The 17940-nt window shown below is 31.3% G+C and overlaps 1 protein-coding gene across 3 annotated transcripts in view; it reads left to right on the top strand.

Annotated features, from left to right (window-relative positions):
- The window catches only part of LOC113512877 (serine/threonine-protein kinase SIK2), a 70604-nt gene that overhangs the window by 39899 nt on the left and 12765 nt on the right, over window positions 1-17940 (top strand). The gene's annotated exons all lie outside the window — the stretch shown is intronic.

Genomic DNA, 17940 nt, shown 5'->3' with positions numbered 1-17940 from the left:
CAAAAGAAAAGTTCGTACATTACTTTATATTAACGAAATTAGGTAGCTGGGAAATTTTATTCATAAATATTTATAACAACGTGTGTACATTAAGTTATAAAAAGCAAACCTAATACGTGTTGGATACGTAGTATATAGGTTCTAGGTTCCATTACATAATACAAAATATTGTACTGAGTAGAATGCTTCGTTTGATATTATATTTCTTTTTACACATTTAAGATTTTTTTGGCAAACGAGATTTGCACTCTATTAGGCAGATTTCCTTTTTACTACAATAGTTAGAAGAAATTTAGATATGAGTAATCAATCTGTACTAATTAAACATTTTTAAATGTAATAAAACGTAGTTCAAGCATTTAAACTATATTGTTCTTGTTCTGTACGTTAAATTTCCTAAAAAATAATGTTATTAAATCTAATATAACTTACACATTTAATGCGAAGCAATACTAACAAATATAGAAGAAATATATATTAATATATAATACGGCGATATGCATATATGGAAGTAATTAGTTTACCATCGTAGTTGCCCTTTAGGGTGTTATTTTAACCCATATTACTCGTAAATTGATTATGGTTGGGGTCCGATGTAGTAGCCTTAAAATGTTAAATATATTTTAGCTTGTTTATTTATTAAAATGTGGCGACATTCGCAGTTAATTTTATTTAATAATGAATAGAAATTTGCATTATAATAAATAAGTATTTATATTGTATTTATGGCTAACACTATCCGCATGTAATAATTTAGCCACACATATTAAGAATTCTTGTTTTAGGACTTATACACTCTATTTTTCACTAATTTATACGGAAATTGTTTCATGCAAAAAGATCGTCAATCGGCTCTTTCGACTTTAACGAAAACATACTAGTAATTTTCATCATGACAGACATAAAAAAATTGATGGAGAGTTTTGTTTAGGTTTTTAAATAAGTAATACTATTTAATAAATATGTGTTTTTACTATTTTCCATAGAGGAGACGGATCTTAATTCGCCGGTATAGTTATATGTACGTATATTTATTGATTTGTATGTATGTTACACGACATTTATGCCAATTCTGAACTAATTGTGATTTTTTGTACGTTCGAATTGTCCTGTATAAATTCTGTTACGGTCCACGTCGCTGTTTTTTTTCTTATCAAATTTTTAATTACATATACATGTACATAATATATATCCACTTATTAGTATTTTTAAACGCGCAAGGTACATTTGTTTTCAAAAGTTGCAAAGAAAGAAAAAAAAATAGGCTCTGTCACCCTACTTTTTTGATAGATTTAAACATTTATATTTTTTAAATAGTTGTTTCTTGGTAAATTAAAGAAAAGTACATATTATATAAGTCTTTGCCTGAATATTACTAACTCGTTTCAATAAAAACACTCGCGAAGAACTCGGTTTCGTGTCGTTTTCCAATGTTACGCGGTTGTCGCTTAAGTATTTTATTATCGGCTTCAACAGTAATGTAGGCAAGTACTTACTATAAAACATTTTTGTTTGTAACATGGAAATGTTATTAGTACGTATTATAGTCAATGAACTGAATAGATAGCTAATAATTAATTACTTTAACTAGGCTAGAAAGCGCGAACGCGGAAGATAAAAAAATAATGAAATCGATAAGCGGCGGCCACTTGCGTCACCCATATGTTTAATCATGCATTCTTCTGTCCGTAGAGTAGAAACGATATAGCTAGTACCCCAGCTATTTTCAATAGCTTACTAGCTATATTTAGTTACTAGTGATTCGACCCGGCTTCGCGTGAGTAGATAGAATTTTCGAAAATTATATATAGTGTATGTTACTATTAAATACACTATCGTGACTTAACGCAATATAATATTGCAGGTAAATAGTACCTATAGACCCTTTTTTATTGTTTATGTTAAGAAAAAATAGCTTTCTAAAGGTGAAAGATTTTTTAAAATCGGCTGTAAACTTTTTATTCATTACAAAAAACAAACAAGTCGTTTCTCTTTATTATATGAGTATAGATGATATAGTGTTTATATTGTGTTTAAACCAATATAGTAACATAATAGTAGAAACTGAAATGAATAGTAGTGAATAGTAGAAAACATAGCTTAACCATTGATCTGGAAGATTGATATTTTTACAAGTTGTTTACAACACCTTTTTATAGAAATACACATTTATATATTATGTAATACCTTCGTCATTTCTTAATCAATTTTAATGATTATAATGATTATATATTTTTTTGCATTTGTTAGCTTCATATTTCAGTTTTATTGTTTTATATGAATTGCCAAATATTAAAAGAACATTTTTTCTTACGGTATTACCACAGTAATATCGTGGAAACGATGAAAAAAGTACACTTTTATATTACTAAGGAAATATTTACGTGTGTATTTAAAGAGTGTAACTTACTAATTATAAAATTAATTGCTTAATCTTGATAACAATGTTTATTTTTTATTCTAAATACATTATTACGCGTATCATTGACGCAAATAGGTAGGTAAGATTGTGATTAAGGGATTAAAAAGATCTACTATGATATGATATCATGAACTGTTTACGTAGTTTGGTTCAAACACGTAGTCGCTCTCAGACAATAGTAGAAAATCCCTTTTAATTTATTTACTGAACTGTATATGTGTCTAGCTAATTTTTGATAGACTTTGTACTGAATACGTTAACATCTCATTTAGCCGTAAATATTTAAAAAAGGAATTTTAAATTTTCGTAGTTTCCTTAGATACAAAAATATTAAATTTGTAGTATTATTGACATATACGACGTATACATATTATTATTTTAAATAAATTTAAATAATAATATAACTATTCTAATCTGCTCGGCGAAAAGGCATGTCGAGAGTTCATGGATTATACTCGTGAGCATATATGTATATACTATATTTTTATTGTATTATATAAATAATAACATCAAATATAGATACTTTAAAACTGTTATAGTACGTAGAGTAGTACTCATTAATATTGCTTACGTCAAAGCTTCGACAAGAAATGTATCGACGTTAGTTTAACACTTAGCGGGCGTCAATGGATACCTATTTCTGGCTCTACCGTCATACCATCAAGGTGCTTATTGAATTAACTAAAATGTGCGGACGTACAACATAAAATATCATTGTGTATAGACAGTAGCGTGGTCTAAATGTTAAAGCAATTAAAATATAATATATAGCCTCAAAGAATTTGTTGGGTCGATTATTTCGTTCAAGTAATGAAAATGACAGATATTTTGTAAGTGAAATAATTCATGTGTAAATATTAAAAGTTACCAGTTTTTTTCTTATACAAAAAAATATTATATTATATACTTGCATTTCATTATGTTTTTGAATATTTTAATCCTACTATTAGTTTGGTAGCTCTTCCCGGACAAACTCTGCATGTTTTAATCCCGCGAGAGTTTCTAAAATCCCTAGGTGCACAACTGCTCACTTACGACAGGTATAATTAGAAAGAACCCTTTGTGTAAAATTTCATGTTACTAGACTAATTGCGGCTTTACGTTCATTAGCCTGTGAGTCAGTTGTATATAGAAATTTCTTTTAGTTTTTACCGTAACGATCCTTTTGCATTTTGAGGACGGAGGTTTTTATTCTAAAAAATGCAAAAAGAACTTTTGGGCTCAGGTGTTGCACCGGTTGGCAATTTGAAAAATGTATGATGGGGTCTTAACTAGTACTTGCCATGCTTGGCAGACGGGTTGGCAACCTTAGGCATTGGTGATGTTTCAAGAGAGACAGACGCAAGCTCCCTTAGTCATCTCTTGGTAACCCATGGGAAGGGGTTGTTATTATGGTCTTGTTGAAATGACACTACTTTTTTAGTTAACTATGTGGGCCTAGGAATGCATTGTATAATACTTCTCCTTTCAAACAAGCAAAACGGGGTAAAAAATTGCGTTTATTCTGTGACCTACTTATTTAGTCTAAATAGCTATAAATAATATACAAATGAGATTTTTTAAGTTGATTCTACAAATTAAGAAACTTAATAATAGCACAGAGTAAATAAAAACATTTAAGATGTACTAAAATAAATATAAAAATATTATCTATATTTTTAGTAATATATTAGATATAACCGAATAGGCTTAGCAAATAATATTATTTCTTATATTATGGTATAAAGTACCGTAGTTATCTTGTAAAGAATACCTTGCTAATTATGAAAGCTATTTATGAAATCTTGTAATTGGGCCTCAATTATCTTACTGTACTCAATGCACTCTTTAAACTATCTGTAATTTTTTCTGATATTATAAAATAATATTCCTCTAAAAGAGTACACGGTCTGTTGTGAATATTGGTGTTATTGTAATTAGTTTGCTTACAATAGATTTAGTATAAACCACTTGGATTACGGGTTATAATTAAGATATATATAAATATTGCTGCATTTACAAAGGAAATAATTTACACTTTTGTTTTTTAAATATAACAACCGTGTAAACAATTCAGTATTCTTTAAATTTCATAAGATTCAAATTTCAATTTCATTGTCGACTTGACTCCGACAGTGTTTTTCTTTTATATTCATGTTAATTGGGATCTAACTCACGATAACGTTCAACTATAATCGTTTGTTTTAATCACTATCCTACCACCAATATTTCTAGTAAGAATTACTATAATGTAAAAGTCAGTATTTTTTTTTTATATTTAGACGTTACTTAATCACACTTGAATTTAATTTTTAGTACATACATCGACCATATCCTACTTAGATTATTACAGAGGTTACTTTTATACTAATATTAACGAGTACAATGTTTATATTTTCTTTTTATTTGAAATCTAACAACGAGGAATTACTGGTACTTGCTCTGAATCTGAAACCAGGTGGTCTACCATGAAATGAAATTCCGAAATTTCGGGCTCAATTTCGTGTTTTTGTTCGTATCAAAATCGACCCAGTAAATGGAGTTTAACATTTCGTTCATCATAAATCCTATTTTAATAGTCCAAAGGAACGATATTTTAATATTTTTAATAATTTTAAACAGCATGTATTATGTATTTTTAACATCAAATTTCTGTTTCATTCGTCCCCGAAATTTCGGAAAATACTTCATGGTAGGTCCTCAGGTACGGTAAGGTAAGGTCGCCAGAGATATGGTAAATTTGAATATGTACATTATATGAGTATTTCGAACTAATTTATTATATGTATGAATGCATTCTACAAAATTTATAAGTTTTATTCTATCTCGTAACACATTGGCACCCTATAATAAGCTTACCTACCTATATTTATGTATCTGGCTATGGGATTTATGAATAATTCAAAATCCTAATAGAAAGTTCGTGTCGTAGGAAATTCGGTCGAGTCTTTGCAAGTTTACGGATATCGACAATTTAAAAGGATCCTCGTTGAACTTAGCTGGAATCCAAACAAGTTTTGGTAACTCAATTTCTCGCCAAACTTTTCTCCAACTTTCATAAGAATTAAACACCTGTGTATTTGTATATCTCTAAAAAAAATGATATTATTCAGTCAATTATAATCTTTTTCCTATGATGTATTAGTGGCATTTTTGTTGTAACTTATTTTGTTCGCATCGAATCCTAAATGTTGAAATTAATAATTAAAATAATTAAAAATATATATATACAGGTATTTAGAGCCCATTTAAAAATTAGCAAACTAACCAAACTAACTAATAGTATTAACAATGGTAACCCATTGCAGTAAATATTTGTAACAATTATAATTTTTTTTTTTTTACAATAGAAATATCTTGTGTAAATATAGGTCGTGATCTATTTGTGACTATAGTATTAATTTTGCTTAGATCCATTTAGTATATGCATCGAGTATCGAACATCCAATATTTTATTTACAAATTTTCATATTAATAAGAAAATATACTATTAGCTTAATCCTCTGGCTAAAATACTAAAAAAATTACTAGAACGCTTTATGTCAATTGAAACTTTAAAATTTTGTAAGTTGCTTGGCTAGTGGGTTGGTAATATTTTTTCTAGCTCACGCTATCATAAACTATTCCTATTTTGATTGTTATCGTTAATCAACAATTTGGGTTAAAACTCAATGTATCAGCTAAGTTCACTTCAGTATCGTATTTATATTTATGGCAACGGATCCTAATTTCCATCAGATCGTTTGCTCGACTATAGTTTACAAAATACTTTCTACTTGTTACACAAGATAAATGTTAATTAACGATGAACACTTCGTGTATACCTACACATTCCGGATATCTAATCGCAAGCGGCTAACACGCAATGGATACGAAACTGCTTTAATTACACGAATATGTTCATCTTAATAAAAGGGATAGAGTGCACTGATCTAGACTGAGAGTAATTTAAGAAAAGCAATTTTGCTTTTTATCACCGTCACCGTTGTTTACAAATATGGAGATAACAGAGTATACTGTAGAGTATATTACTGAGGACTACAATCTTATGGTTCTGTACCCTCTAATTTCGTTAATATACCTAGTTGAGCCATGAGTTCTGTTACAAATGAGAATGCATTTTTTTTTTAAGTAATGTAATATTACTAAAATTTATCGATATCTTGATACACTTTGGCTAAAGATTTCACTCCTGTTTTCACAAAAATGTAGTTTTGTGACTGCTTGATAAGACACGCCACACCGAACCACCACTGACGCAAGAGAATGACCGCTTTGTACCTTTCCGATCACTTGAGCTACTTCTTCTGTGAGCGTAAGCTTTATCATTTTGCTTATTGTAATGTTCTTCAATTGTGAAAAATTTTTCATCGGTAAAGAGGATATTCTTGTGCCTTTCACCTGTGTATCGCGATAGAAGGTGTTTTGATCGATCCACTCTCTTTAATTGTTAAGATTGATTTAGGATATGTCCTGTATATCGACGATAAGCATCGAGCTTCGGGTCTTATTCTATAATACGCGACAGAGTCCTAGCGGGAATTTTCATTTCTCGTCATAAGGTTTTTTGCTTCCTAATGGGGTTTCAACGAATTCTGGCTTTAACAGTATTAACAGCCTTTGTAGTTCTAACAGCACACGGCCGCCCCGATTTTTTCTGATCTTCGACAATGGAAGTGTTGTTGTATCTGTTGATAGTACGATATACGAATATACGGCTAATATCAATCTTTTGAAGTGTCTGGAATATGACCGACGGCTCCATACCCACTTTGTGTAAGGCGATCACTGCAATCGTATTTTCTTTAACACCCCATTCCATATTGTAATTTGATAATGAACACGAAATAATATGTGAAATGGCGCGAAATCGAAAGAAGTTTTTAAAATAATAGACGTGTTCCAAATTCTAAATAATTAAAAAGTTGAAAAAGAGAATGATTTTATGTAACAGTATTTATGGCCAGACTAGTTATAATAATTATTATTAATTTTACTAATGTTCTAAATGTGAAAGTGTGTTTGATTTACCTTAATTGCTGATCCATCAATCAGTCGTCATAAAATTTTGTATGTATACTCGTACATAATATTTAAGATGGAAAAGGATATAGGTTACTTTATATCGCGGTCAATCAATATATACCAGTCATGCAAACGAAGTCGCTGGCAAAAATAATTCTCACACTAATTGCCTTATATTCACGCTAATCTGACCTAATCTAACCCGTGTTATAAAGAGGGAAAGGAATTATTAGTAATGGATTAAATTATTAGAAATATTCGTTATCAGCAGGTCTCCCTCCATCCCTTAGTTCCCACTGGAAACCTTTTTTTTTTCATCTGAAACAAAATAACACATTTGTAAATTACTATTTATTTACAAGTTGTTATCTCTTCTATCCATATCAGCCGTTTACTGTCTATTGCTGAACTGAACCTTTACCAATAGTTGTTACGTTTGGCGGATGGGTTGGCTACCGCAGTTGGGTTGATAATGTTTTAAGAGGGACGCTGCTGCCTATTCCTCGTTCATTAGATTCGTCTATTCGACTGTTACGACGCGACGCCTACAGAAAAGGAACGGGTGCTCTATTCTATACCGGGACCACACCATCTCTTCTATACATATTACATACTAATTATACTTATTTTAGCGTTTCAAATTTACTACATTTGTTGAGGAGAAATTGATACTTTATTTAGCGCAAGACGCTATCCAAAGTCCAATTACGTCTATTTTTATTATGAATACGTGCTTATATTTACGCCTGGAAATTTTGAGGTGCGAATAATTTATTTATTAAATTCGTGCTCACATACGTCGACCATTTGAGTTCGGGTTGCAAAATTAATTGATGTGTTTGTTTTGTATAACACCCACGGAATATACTTATATGTACTACTTATTATAAAAATATTGGAGTGAGTGGGATGTTGTTTTAAAATTTTACAGGTCTATATACGAGACTCCTTTTAATTGGATATTTGAGAATACTTATCACCTTGTCATGTCATATCATGTTGGCTAATATTGATTTCCCTTTATACACAAACATACATATATTTTTGACGTTTATCACTAATTGGAAGTGTTCCGAAAATATACTAAGTTTGTAAAGCTTATGTACAGTCAAAGCTTTAACAAGCTCCACACGCAAATCCTGAAATAGAATTGTAAAACCTCCTATTTTGAGAGGGCACGTCACGGTAAACATTAGCTCCGTACATTTTATTAAAAAAAAAAATATAAAAGTATATTACATATAAATAAAAACGTATACAATAACTTCATTACATAGAATTCAATAAGTGGTATTATTTTTGTGACAATTTTTTTGCTATTGTTATGATTTTATAGTAAAAAACAAATCAAGAAATTTTAAATTGCCCTATAGAATCATCATAAGAATATTATTGAAAACAACAACTAAGTGAGCATTATACAGCAAAAAGTGATATACGAAATTTCGTATTTAAACATCATAAGTGATTAATCAGTGAAATAGTGGAAAATTATAATATCTGAAAACAAAAACCGTTTAAATACGAATACCCTCACATTAATCAAAAAACAAATAATTGACCTTTGGACCCAAATAAGATTACCGTTTATTCAATCAGATATAATTGTGAAGAAATACTAGGAACGCATAAACTTGACACAACTGCCTGTTCTTATTTGAGATGACGCATACATAAATGGATGACACCTGTTGAAGTAACTGTGAGTGTATTCTAACTATAGTTTGCTACTTGAGGGTCTACTTATAATTGAGGGAGGGCAAGTTTGTACCAAATACTTGTTTGCGTCCATACTACCAATATGCCACTAAGACATTCGCCTCCACCGTCCACATCTACACGCTCGTCTCGGTCGCCTGCATTATCGCAACCTCAGTTAGAGGTTCTGCAAAAATTGCATCGTAGTTCGTCGGAACATGATTTACATGTGTCTTCTGACACAAATACTGACACGAATAATATGGCATTGCGACGTCCAAAACGTAAACGGTCTGATACAGTTGACACCCAATTATCCACCTTTATGTCAGACATGAAAAAAAAAATATTTGATGATTTCCGTGAACAACAAGAACAAAAATATGAAAGAATTTATGAAGCAATCAAAGAAATTAAAGATCAAAATTGTGAAATTCAAAATACTATAGAGTTTTTGTCACAACAAAATATCTCATTACTGGCTCAAATAGATACACTTAAATCTGAAAATATAGAGAAACAAAAATATATTAAAAGTTTAGAGGACAAAATAGAGAAATTGGAAAGCGGCTCTCGCTCTACTTGCCTGGAAATAAGGAATATTCCTGTTGCGAACTCTGAATCAAAGACGAGTTTACTCAAAATTTTTACTGATATTGGAAATATCTTAGATGTGGACATAAAACCCCAAGATGTAAAGGATGTTTTTCGCATTGGCAAGAAAAACTTGGAAAACAAAACCATTATAGTCGAATTAACTAGCGTTCTCATGAAAGAGAAGGTCATGGTAATGTATAAAAAATTTAATAAAGAACGCAACAGACTCACTACTGAAAATCTAAGACTAAGCTGTCCCACAAGGCCTGTTTTTATTTCAGAAAATCTTACAGCCAAGAAAAAAAGATTGTTTTACCTCGCACGTGTATTCGCAAGTAGTAATGGTTACAAATATTGTTGGTCATCAAAAGGAAAGATATTTATTCGGGAAACGGATGGGGCTGCTTTTCACATAATAAATGATGAAGTTGATCTACAAAAGTTGGATAAAAAACAATGACTAATTTGTTATGGTTATCGGAATTTGTTGCATACATTTATGTTTTTCCTCTTTTATATAATCTTTAGTTTGTTTATCATCCTAACCACTCATTGTAATACTAAGAAAATACACAGTTTTACAACAAATAATACGTCTTCCATACTTACACATTCACACACAAAGCATACATTCACTGTTCCAAAGTCTTGGAGTATGACTTATAATAATACTACACATTACACTAACATACACCATCGTATATCAATACAGACATCTACAAAAACAATCACTTGCAAAAACGATGCACTATGTCAAATAGTAAAAATACCCGTACTCATATTTAATTACAATATATCCCATCATGTTAGACGGTCTCTATATATAATTTGCATCAAATTGTGGAATTCTCTCGTTTCTTGTACAATCGTAATTATATTAAATTCAAATTATGGATGATCTATCACGCATAAATTCGGATATAGAATTGATTGCAGTTTCTAATGCATATGTTTGTTCCCCTGAAAACTGTGCAAAATATTTAATTAATGCAAATAGATTCTTAAAAGTGTTACATGTTAATATAAGGAGTATCGGCAATACTAATAATTTTGAAAACCTTACAATTTTAATGCACAGACTATCTTTTGATCTTGACATACTTATTCTATCTGAGTGTTGGTTAAGTAAATGTCCTAATATTCCGCAGATGAGAGGATTTAGGTCTTTCTCTACAAACTGTAATAATCAAAACGATGGCGTCGTTGTGTATATACGGATCAATATTGAAGCTACAGTTGAAAAACCAAACTTAATAGACGCTAATTGTTTGGTTATTAAAATTCCCAAGAGTATAGTAATCTTAGCAGTTTACAGATCGCCTGCATATAAAAAAATTGAGAACTTTATCAACTCTCTTGATGCACTGCTACTGTCACTACGATCACATACTACGGTGGCTCTAATTGGCGATTTAAACATTAATATTATACCCAATAACTTGGACCCTCATTCAGATATTTACCAAAATCTAACTTTATCCCACGGTATGTTGCCTGCGCATCTTTTTCCCACTAGAATCCAAAGCTGCTTGGATCGGGCCATATGGCTATCTGAACCTGTCGTACTTAAATCCAATAAAAAATCAATTACACTGGTTTTAGACTCTCTTGTTACTGATCATGCACCCGTAATTTATTGCTGCGAATTAGGTCATGACATTTTGAATGTTACTTATGCTCATACAGATAGAAAATTTAATATAATGGCTTGTGTTAATGAACTAGAACATTTCGACTTCTCTAATATACTATATTGCTCTGATCCTGAGACTGCATCTAACTTATTAGTCAATATTGTATCTTCTGCCGTTAAAAAACATACTCTCTACAAAAAAGTTTCTAATAAATACAAGAATCTCAAGCCATGGATTACTCCAGGTTTATTGAGATGTATTAGACACAGGGATAACTTGTATCGTAAAACTAAAAATCAACCGAATAATGAAACTTTAATTGTTATATACAAACGGTATAAACAATATTGTAACTCTTTGCTAAAAAAGGTTAAACGTAGTTACGAACGAGTCGAATTTCAAAAACATAAAAAGAATCCAAAGGAGACTTGGAATCTTATTAAAAGACTTGCTAATATAAACAATAAAATTTTGTCGTGTCATAAAGAACTTCTATCGCTTCATAAAGACCCTATTGATGCTGTGAACTCAGTTAATAAATACTTTGTACAAATTGGTGAGAATCTAGCAACAAAAATACAATGTAACAATAGTTTAAACAGTGTGTGCCAAAGCCACAAGCCTGAATTAACTGAGCCAAACTCGATGGTTTTGTTAAATACTGATAAGGAAGAAATTGAAGGAGTAATAATAGGATTAAAAGATAATGTTGCTACAGGTTGGGATGATATTCCCTCGTCTTTAATAAAAGCTGCTAAGCATGTATTAATCCCTGTTCTTAATTATGTTCTCAATTTATGTATTTCTAGTGGTGTCTTCCCAAAAGTTTTCAAAAAAGCAATCGTACACCCAATCTTCAAGGGTGGAGATAAAGATAGCATTAATAATTATAGACCCATTTCAGTTTTGTCTGCCCTTTCAAAAATCTTTGAAAAGATACTAAATAAACGTTTGCTTCAATATCTTGATGTTAAAAACATACTTGCTCCTAATCAGTTTGGTTTTAGATCTGGAAGATCAACAGAGGACGCGGTTCTTGAGCTAACTAGTTTAATTGCCGATGATTTTAACAATAAACTTAAGTCTCTTTGTATCTTCCTTGATCTATCTAAAGCATTCGACACTGTCTCAGTCCCTATCCTTCTTTCCAAACTTCAATACTTGGGTGTTCGAGGTATAGCCCTAAAATTGTTTCAAAGTTACCTTAGTGATAGACATCAAAGTGTTATTATTGATAATATCCTGAGTCATGAGGAATCTGTCAGTTACGGCGTACCACAGGGTAGTGTTCTTGGGCCTACCTTGTTTTTGATATATATCAATGATTTATGCAAAATGTCCCTTCCAAATTGTAACATAATAACATATGCCGATGACACAGCTTTGATAATTCATGGGCATGATTGGGCGGAGGCCCGATCTCATGCTGAATCTGCTTTGTTTATTGTTTCAAACTGGTTGGCACAAAACCTTCTAACGCTAAACTTAAATAAAACCAAATTAGTAACATTTTCTCCCAACAAGATCTCCCAACCAGACACATCTTTTAAAATACTAGCACACAAATGTAATACCATAGGTAATTCTGATTGTGATTGCCTCTCTATATCACGAACAGACAATTTCAAATACCTTGGTGTAATTGTAGATAGTATGCTGTCTTGGAATAGACATATTGAATCTGTAATCACACGTGTTAGAAAGCTAATTTACGTTTTTAAAAAATTGAGAAATGGTGCTGATTTCAAAATTTTGAAAACTGCCTATTTTGCACTTGCACAATCCATTATTGGTTATTGTATAACTGCATGGGGAGCTTTTAATAAAACGCAAATGCTAAGATTGGAAAGATCTCAGCGAGCAGTATTAAAAGTTATGGCTTTTAAACCCATCAGGTATCCAACAAAAGATCTGTTCGCACTATGGAAAGTAAATAGTGTAAGAAAGTTATTTTTTACTGATGTCCATACTGCGTAAACATAAGTCCCTTCCATATGATCCCTTATTACTTATAGACAAAAGAATTACTTATAAAGTTTGTAAAATTGATAAATGTCGTTTAGATGTAGTGAACCGTCAATATAAGTACATGAGTAACAAGTTATATAATAAAATAAATATGTTATTAACAATATATCCACTTTCTTTACGTGATTGCAAAATAAAATTGATTAATTGGCTAATGACTCTTGAATATGATGATGTCGAATCATTGATCAAGGTTTAATTATTAAAATTAAACATGCACATACACACACACACACACACACACACACATGCTCGCACACGCACGCACGCACGCACGCGCACAAACACACACACACACACACACACACACACTCGTACAAAATCCATTGATTAGTTTTATTTTTAGTAATTTTATTAATTTTCTCCTGTGTTATTGTTATTTAAATTTTGTACCGCATGTTATGGAGCGGGCGTTAATAGCTGCGACACAGTCTCTTTGTGACTAATGCAGTTATTATCGAACCTACAAAAAACTGTAAATTAAGCTAAGGATCCCAAATAAACATTTTTATTTTTTATTTTTTTATTTAAAAAAATCTGTAAATACCTACCGAAAAAGGCAGCACGGCATTTATTACGCACGAACTGGCGTCGGCCGCATATAACTAAGGACAATATGAAAAATGTATTTTCTTTCAGAGGCGATCGCTCGGGCGGCTTTGACGTCATGCATTCTCAAATCACGACGCTCGAAATATTAGCGTTTCATATTAATGCTAAACCAAGGAAATTGTCTCATTATTTGTGGATCCGCCCCGTGCTTTATAACATCTGGCATGTTTACTGTATCAAAAAATGAAACAAGTGCAGATATTTTTATTTATCATGACTTTTAACTTTAATTAATTTTAAAGTAATATGAGAAGGATTACAATTTAAATATATTTGATAATTTGGGGAATATACATTTTATGCTCACGTTGTCTCTCGATTTAAGTTTGTTTTTTTCATGATGTTCCATCACCGGAAAATAGTAACTTTTATAAAATTTTTATTTTTTACGTAGTTAATCTATTGTTTATACATGGATATTACTAGTAAAAATGCAGTTGACGAGTTTGATGATAGATCAACGGAAAATGGAATAATACAACGTAGGGATGATTGATAGATTTGTTATTGCTTTTTTCCAATAAAATTCATGCCAGTATATGTAACGACGTCGCAAATGCGTCAGCCAGTGTGTAGCGTGTTTACATGAGTTTTATGGCTGTAATTAGTCGTCGGCGGTGGCAGCCGGGACGTGCGAGATGACGGCCAATGCCGACGAGCGCCGTCGACCGTCGTTCGCCGCTCGTAAACTGAATCAAGTTCACGGAGCTTCAGTATGACCGCCACTGGGGCGCCCACCCGACTTTCCACGTTTTATAATAATATCCGCGCATTTTTCACATGATTGCGTCAATGGTCAAACGAAGCACACGATATTTGCGTTCGAGCAGCTATTAATAGAACCGCCTGGCGGAATACTCATCCGCTGTATTTTAGAAAGAACTAAACGAAGGTAAATAAAATAGTATTCTGCGAGAATTACTCTGAGTTGATGCGCTTTATGTTTTGTTTGCGCGGCAAAGTACGGATTTGAAAACGCGCGGTCTATTTTCAGAGCGCACTGAGGTTATACGAATATTTATAATCGGATTCGTCACTCGAATTGGAGCTATGTTTTGTTAAAGCCAAGTAAAGGAGCCAGTGTTGCGAATGAGATATTTACTTAAAAGATTATTTTCGGTATATTCGACGGGCGTCACTCGTTTTCAGCATCGGCATGTGAAAGCAATTTATTTGTATTTTCGATGAAATGACGCACGACCTGATATTTTTTCATAAAATAAAATAGACCTCAAAGATTTATTGATTAGTTTTATATTTAACATAAAACTATTTTTACTTAATGTATGTATAAAATGCATACAAATCTATTAAGTATAATTAATTAGGTGTAATCGATTAGGTAGGTACCTACCACATATTAATGAATATTGATTATTCCATATTTAGTTTTGAAGTGTTATCCTATGTAACAGTTTTCAATCTATTTTTAGTGAGGATAAAATATATTATATACTATAGATTAAAAGTAGGTAAATATCCAGGAATGTTAGGGAGCTAGCTACACTTAAGAACTTTTAATCTTGACTTGACTGTTCTTCTATTTACATAATCTTTTTTAAGTTATAAAAGTCGTTTAAAAGTAAATCAGTATTTTAGCAGTTACATACGTCTCTGTCTTTTATATTTAATGAATTATAAATGTCGTAGTCGACGCTGAAAATTGACCCGTACTATTTACATAATGTCAATCGTCGTGGCTATTTCTTTATGATGCGAATACAGTAGAGATAAAAGGGGATAAAAGAATGTTGGCAGAATTTAATACGATTGAATTATTTGTTAAAAAATAAACACTGTCTACTGTTCAGGGAGTTGACAGATATGTTAGAAAAATATCTATAAAAGATTTTATTTATTTTTGAGATATATTTCATTCCACATCACAAACTCAGATGTTATTATTTAATGATAAATATCTCATCAATTTTCCTACAAATAAATTAGCGAAAACTTATTAGGTTTTTGAAAATTTTTATCTCTACCAAATTTTATGACGTGTGTGCACGGGTATACACTGTACACACATTATTAAAGTCGTCATGGTTCATAGTATACAGAATATCAAGAAGAAATAATCATGACGCCTGTCTATACGAGTATATAAACAGTACAATACGAGTCAGTTTCCGACGTCGCCACTGACGTTCCTGACGTCTGTAATTGATTTTATGTAAATTTGCCTATATATTAATTTAAATTTTAGCGTAATTAATCTTACGTCACAGTATCAACCGCAACTGTATAAATATATTAAAATTATCCTAACAATTAAATTGTATAAATATGACGAATGCGATGACCTAATTAAAATATTGCAAAAGACGTATGTAATGTAAGTTTAGTTACACAAAATTTCAGCAAATTATACATAACCTCATAAATGTATAAATGTTGCTATATGATTGATGGTTAATTTTTAAGGCATATATTTAAAAATATATCTATCGGTAGTTATGCAGAATTCTAATGTTTGTGATCTGTAATAACTAAAAAGTAAGTAAAATTTTAAGTAAAATAGTAAGAAAAATTGAAATAAAATTTTAATGTATGTTTTTATGCGCCTTAATTGCTCAAATATTGAACTTTATTTACAAAAATAAAAGAATTTCACGTGAACGGATTAAAATGCGGCTGCTAGTGGGGTGGCTATCTATTTTGACTTCTCCGGATTAGTCCTCGTTTAGAGACTATAAAAGCGTCCCGGAAATGATTGTAAAGTTGTAAAATCAATTCATATATAATTATATATTGTTTTATTATAATAATAATTTTACTACTTTATGTATAAGAATCAGCACAAATAGTTGAATAGGTATCTGAGTTTGTTGTTCTGATTTGCATACTATACTATTTGCAAAAAATTGTATATGTATTGTATTGTACTACATAATACTTTTTGTTTTCAAATAGGTAACTCAATATACTTGTATATGGTTATGGCTGTCTATATGTCATATATTAATAAAAAAATGAAATTTTTTTTTATACTACTTAGAATGGCAAACAAGCTGACAAAATTATAGGATTAACAAAAAGAACATTAGAGGGTGTATTTTTTGGGAGGGATTGGTGCGGATGTTACCAGAGGGAGACTTTGTACAAAAGTCGATTGCTCGGGTACCTCTGTCCCATTCGTGTTTTTACTGTGAAGCCGTTGTGTTTGCATGGCTGTGTTTCGGCTTAAAGGGTGGGATATGGCGTGAATTTACTGGGTACAGAGGAATAACACCTGAGTCCTCAGGAATGGCAACGCATGGGGGGTATCGTGGGCGAAATAGTATACTCTGTTATGTCCATGGTACTGCTCATGTCTATAGGCGACTGTTACCACTTTTCATCAAGTGGGCCGTCAGCTTGTTTGCCATTTTAAGTTGTATAAAAAAAAATGTGGCTTTACTATATCCGTAAATAACTTAAATACCTAAGTAATTAATATAGCAATAATGGAACGCTTGGTTTTCATATATCAGATTATTCATTTTTATATTCATATATAGCACTAGCGTTGTCTTTCTCTATCTAAATATGTGACTTTACCCACGTATTCTTATTTGCGTAGGTATTTTATACAAAATAAGTACATTCTGTGATAGTAATGGTAACATCATTATATGTTACCTAACCGTATAATTAGTGGTCGATAACTATCTTTAGTCATCATAGCTAGTCTGTAATAAAAATAAATGTCCTTGATTGATCTATCTACGCATGTACTAGTTCTTTGGGTAGGTTATGTATATGTATATATATATCCCGGAGATATATAAATTATAAATGATTTCAATTACGTATATTCATAGAGAGTTTTAAATATTAGATATCGCAAATATCTATATCCGTCTGAATACTAAGTGTGCCATATTCTATTTGTTGCGATATTATATGAGTTATTTACTATTATCCAACCCCATCAGAATCAAATCAATACGAAGATAGCACACG

The sequence above is a fragment of the Galleria mellonella genome, unplaced genomic scaffold (genome assembly GCF_026898425.1).
Source record: "Galleria mellonella isolate WM207_F2 unplaced genomic scaffold, CSIRO_AGI_GalMel_v1 utg23, whole genome shotgun sequence".
Lineage (NCBI taxonomy): Eukaryota > Metazoa > Arthropoda > Insecta > Lepidoptera > Pyralidae > Galleria > Galleria mellonella.
The sequence above is the reverse complement of the archived record's forward strand: the minus strand, read 5'-3'. Positions and strand labels throughout refer to the sequence as shown.